Source organism: Phodopus roborovskii, unplaced genomic scaffold, assembly GCF_943737965.1.
Source record: "Phodopus roborovskii unplaced genomic scaffold, PHOROB, whole genome shotgun sequence".
NCBI classification, from domain to species: domain Eukaryota; kingdom Metazoa; phylum Chordata; class Mammalia; order Rodentia; family Cricetidae; genus Phodopus; species Phodopus roborovskii.
This window is the reverse complement of record NW_026126541.1, coordinates 5,757,038-5,763,037: the sequence shown is the minus strand read 5'-3', so window position 1 is coordinate 5,763,037 and position 6,000 is coordinate 5,757,038.

The following is a 6,000-nucleotide window of genomic DNA, read 5'->3' as shown; positions in this document are numbered from 1 at the left end:
TGAGGGTGTGTAGAAGACTGCAGATAGACCCATGTCTGTCGCCATGCACAAAACTCAAGTCCAAATGGATCAAAGACCTCAACATCAATCCAGCCACATTGAACCTCTTAGAAGAGAAAGTAGGAGGTACCCTTGAACAAATTGGTATAGGAGACCGCTTCTTGAACATAACTCCAGGGGCACAGACACTGAAAGAAACAATTAATAAATGGGACCTCTTCAAACTTAGAAGCTTCTGTAAGGCAAAGGACACAGTTGACAAGACCAAACGGCAGCCCACAGACTGGGAAAAGATTTTCACCAATCCTATATCCGACAAAGGGCTGATCTCCAAAATATACAAAGAACTCAAGAAACTAGTCAACAAAACACCAAATAACCCTATTAAAAAATGGGGTACAGAACTGAAGAAAGAATTCTCAATGGAGGAAATCAAAAAGGCTGAAAGACACTTAAGAAAATGCTCCACATCCTTAGCTATCAGGGAAATGCAAATCAAAACAACTTTGAGATACCATCTTACCCCTGCCAGAATGGCTAAAATTAGAAACACCAGTGATGACTTATGTTGGAGAGGATGTGGAGAAAGTGGAACACTCCTCCACTGCTGGTGGGAGTGCAAACTCATACAGCCACTTTGGAGATCAGTATGGCGGTTCCTCAGGAAAATGGGAATTAGTTTACCACAGGACCCGGCAATCCCCCTCTTAGGCATATACCCAAAGGATTCACATCAATGCAACAAAGACATCTGTTCAACTATGTTCATAGCAGCACTATTTGTAATAGCAAGAACCTGGAAGCAACCTAGATGCCCTTCAATTGAAGAATGGTTAATGAAGATGTGGCACATCTACACAATGGAATACTACTCTGCAGAAAAAAATAATGGTATCTTGAAATTCGCAGGCAAGTGGATGGCACTTGAAGAAACCATCCTGAATGAGGTAACCCAGTCACAAAAAGAGGAACACAGTATGTACTCACTCATATATGGATTTTAGACCTAGATCAAATGATCACCAGCCTATAATTCACATCACCAGAGGAACTAGGATACAAGTTGTATTCTAAGAGATTCATATAAAGTCCCTCACAGAACTGGGAAGGGACAAGTCCCCCAGACCTCAGGTATAGTGGGGGAGGACAGCTAATGGAGAGAGAAGTAGGAGAAAATGAGAGGGAGGAGAGGAAGGCATGTGCGACTAGGAGGATTGAGCCTGGTTAGGAATGGAAAATAGGAAAGAGAGAGAGAGACAGAGACAGAGAGAGAGAACATAAAAGAGGGAGCCAATATTGGTTTGAAGATAAAGTTGAACACAAAGAAAGGTCGAGGGAACTACAAGACTGCTCCCAACTAACAATCTCAGCTTCCGTGGAAAGGCTATCATAAATGCCCTTCCCGGAGAGTGCGATCAACAACTAACTTCTCCATGGAGTCCTCAACTAATGCCTGTTGAAAACAGGAGCAAACACCCATACATAAACACTGAGTCAAACTAGAACCCAGAAGCAGATGGAGAGGACAAGACCATGCGGTAGAAGTACATAGAGACAGCTTACCTGAACAAGGAGGAGCTAAGGGCCACTAGACTGATAGCTGGGAAGCCAACAGGGGTCTGACTCGGACTCCCCTGAATATGGGTCTCAGCCAGAAGGTCTGAGCAGTCTAAGAGACCTCAGACAGTGGAGCCAGGATGTATCCCTGGTGCACAAAAGGACTTTGCAAACATATCCCCCCATGGAGGGATAACTGCCTTATTCTAGAGATAGGAGAGAAGCCCTAGTCCCTACTTCACAGGACCTGTCAGATCTACATGACCCCAACTGGATGGCATTCCCCTACATATTGTATTGTGGTGGGGGGTTGGGAGGGGAGGGTGTTTAGAGTGCATGGGAGAGGGTAGAGAGGGCAAAAGGGAGGGAAGGAGGGAGGGGAGGGCTTGGGGGGAGGGAGGGAGGGAGGGAGAGGGAACTGGGATCGACATGTAAAATAATAAAAAAAAAAAAAAAAAAAAAAAAAAAAAAACGCTTTGACTCCAAAATTTAAGTTGAAGAACAAGTTACTGGGGAAAAGTATTTCTATTTTTGTTTCCACAGAAAATGAAAAGATGTGGATTCCTTCCAGACTAATGTGGTTTGATCACACCAGACCACCTGAAACAGAGTACAAGCTGATCCTACATTCCAAACAGCTGGACAAAACAGCCCTACAGACTACAGCTAGGATATCTGAATCTTCTTCGAATCCCCCAAGACAGCGCCCCTTACCAGCAGGAAGTAGTTTGGAAAGAACGACGCCCAAATTCCCAAATATTGTGTATAAATGTTTGTTTTCATTTAATTGGACTTTGTTATATAAAAGTAAATAAAAAATACTCTATATGCAAAAAATAAATAAATAAATAAATAAAGAAAAAAAAAAAAAAAAAAAAAAAAAAAAAAAAAAAAAACTCTGAGGATGAGGGAACCTGAGGGCCTTAGATTACTGACTTGGAAATGTACTTTGAGTATCATTAGCCTTTTGAAATGTCAGATAAGCAGAATGGCATGGGATTCCTGCCCTGCTAGGAAAGAGTTTTAGGGTACTTTGCCCCCTTCCTTTCCATATCTCAGTCGAGGACAAACTTCAACGTCAGCTCTGCCATGTGGAAGCTAAAGTTCAGCCCTCTCGGTCCTCGCTCTATGACACTTCTAGTCAGTGAACTCTGGGACACGCCATCCCAGCTGCCTTTTTAGGGTCCATCATTGCTAAGTGGACACGAGTTGTTTGGTCTGCCTCTGTTTGCCCTTGGCCCATTCTGCCTGACTTAGTGAAGCCGTCAGGCAGCCTAACATGCTTCCTATATATGTGTTCCGCATCTCCACAGCTGCAAGCCGTTACAGGCATTATGTGCAGACTTGTCCTCCTCCTCTTCTCCTTCCTGTTTCTCTTCTTCCGTCTTCCTCCTTGCTCTTCTGTGCTGGGACTCAAACCCAGAGCCTTGCACATGCCCAGTGAGCTCTTCCCATTGGACTTCCTCCCAGCCCACCTCTCATCTCTACTCTCACCTAAACTTCTTGAGGGAAGCATTACTTTGTGTACATTCTACAATCAGAACAACAACAACAACAACAAAAATCTGAAACAGGGACTCCAGAAGCTTAAGAAGACTCTCCTAGATTCTGAGGCCAGAATATTATAAAAAAATTTCAGTTTTCCTTTATGACTTATTAGATTCAATGTTGCATCGAATCTTGAGCTAGCCTCTGTTGTAATTTTGCTGTTGTCGTTGCAATGCTGGAAGTGAATAAAATTTTAAAATAACACTTGATGCCATGTCGGACTCTTAAAGGACAATAGGGATATCACTAGATGCTACAAAATATCCCTAAAGTTATTTCAGAAATGTGTGTCCTTCCTCCCCACAGTCATAGCCTCACCCAAGGAATAGGACCTCAGGAGGTGACATGTCCTAACTGAGCTTTTACTTTCTCATTCAAGCAAATTGCAACTTCTGGCCAGCTGATTTCAAGAACCAAATGAAGACATCATCCTGGGGGCTCTGACTCCTATCCGTCACTGTTGGTTTGGATGTTTGAAGGTCTGGTTGACCCTCACACCTCGCATATATGAAGTGGCAGCTTGGAAGAGTTACAAATTAGGAAGTTCTGTATAAACAGGTCTGCCTCCCCACCCCCAGGCCCACTGAAAAGCTGGTTTCTATTAGTGAAATAATTCCAGCCCCAAGCCTAAGAGGTAACATAGCTGTCCCCAAGCTGTGTTACAGGATTCTGGAATGTTGGTGTCTGAGATTCCAGAACTATGGTGTACTGAATGTGTGGTTCCTTTGTCCCTAAGAAAAGGGAGAGAAGGTGTGTGAAGCCCTCCAGAGCATCTTTGTGGGAGAGTATGTCAGAGTCAAGGCTATTGTTCAGCCACGACACATCTCAAGGACCTTGCCTGTGAGTGACCTAAAATACTAAAGGTTTGTACATTTTGGGCATTGCTGAATTCCCAAATTGAAAGGGATTTTCTGGAACATGATTGTATTCTAAAGCATATGGCTGTGACGCTATAAAGAAGCCTTGTCTAACACACCAGAGACAGAGGTTCATCAAGAGATTGTGTGGGAGCTACAGACACAGTTCAGTGGGAAAATCGCTTGCTTTTTCAGATACACAGCAGACCGTACATGCCAGGTGGACATGGAGACGTGCCTGTAATCCCAGTCTTGGGAGACCGAAAGGATTTCCAGTCAAGCAAGCTGAGTTGCTGAACTAGCCCAGGGAGCTCTGGGTTCAAGTGTGAGATACTGCCTCAATATATAATGTGGAGGACATCCAAGGAAAACACTCAACATCAGTTTGTGGCTTCTACGTGTATGTACACACACACACCTACAAACACACTCAACAGGGACACACACAGATTGTAAGGACTCAGGCATTCTGCTGACCTGCCCCGTCAGCTGGCAGAATGCACTCAGGCAGCGCCCTGGTCAGCTGCATAGTGCGTGCAAAGGACCCTTTAAAAGACAGACCCCACCCACTTACGCTTTCTTTCTCCTCTCTTTCTCGCTATTCCCGTGGGGAAGACAGAACTTTTCCTGCCTCCCTCCTCTCTCCTGTCCTCTCTCTGTCTCTGTGTCTCTTTATCTCTTTTCTCTTTCCTTCACCCCCATCCCTGTCTAATAAAACTTCTCACAAAGCTCTGTCTGGCATGTTTGTCTCCTGCCTCGGTCACCCTTGCCCGCCACGGGATCCGCCAAGGTCTTCCATGCAGTTTATTCCTAACACATATCACATGCACAAAATACTTTATTATTATTATTGTTATTATTATTATTATTATTATTATTATTATATTTGTTTTTATTTTTTAGGAGACAGAAAGATGGCACAGCCTGTTATAAAGTTAGGGACCTGGGCTCTGGGCTTTTCACAATGTCAGTACATCATCTTTTCGAGTCTCCAATGACCCTGAGAGAAGTAAGAGTCACGAAGTCACTGATGGCTCAGTCATACCCACTTGTGGTGTCCACTCTGACTCTGCATGACTTTGAGTTAGATCTGTGGAAAGGTGGTGTGAACAGTCAGTGACAGGATTCCTGTTCAGCCAAAGTCTTCCTCTGGGATCTGCCCCCTGGCCAGATTCTCCAAAAGCACCAGTTCATATCTGGGTCAAACTGGGTCATAACCAAGGCTATCCCTAATGCAACCCCTATAGCTAGCTATTTCAGTGCCTGGCCCCATTGAAGGCAGGGTAGAATGTTTGGTGCAAACATTCATCTAGGGTGGCCACAGAACAATAGCACCCATATTACCTGACATTGATAAAACGCAGATGTCCAGGCTCCAGCTCCTGTTTGTTGAATCAAAATTGTGGCCCCGGTCCAGACAACTGTGTTGTAACATTCCCTCTGGGGGACTGTGTTCTACTAAAGTTTGGAAACCACAGCTTTGCTTGGCGCTTCTTACTCTCTGGAGAGAGTGGTGTCAGCAGGTGTTCAGTCAGTAGTTTGCTGACCAACATGCCTTGGCAACTGGTCCAGCCTGAAGGGTTAAGGCCCCTTAGGAAGAGATGACCTCTGAGGTCCATGCTTCTAAGCCCTGAATGAGAATCTGCCCTGGGAAGACCCTATGTTATTAGCATGCTAGCCAAGCCACACAGAATCAAGCAGAAAGAGGTGCTGGTACCTGACTTGGATATTGGACACCTGACCAGGTGCATTGCAAAGTAAGCCTTGATCTGCATTTCTAAAGGGTGGAAGCTCAGAAAGCACCTAAGCACTTCTGGTTCCCTGGTGGCACTGATCAGGGGGACAGCATCACAGAGGGACAAAACATGAGGAGGGGCATCTGTGGCCCTGCCTCGGGCGGGCCTGGGTCGTCTACTACCCAGTTGCAAGATTTTAGGATATCCTTTGAAGGTCCGTTGGCCTGACCTACAAAGTTGAGGTTGTGCTGGATGTCCAGATCCTCTTCTATCTCTCTGTCCGGATTTCTTCTGATTAGTGA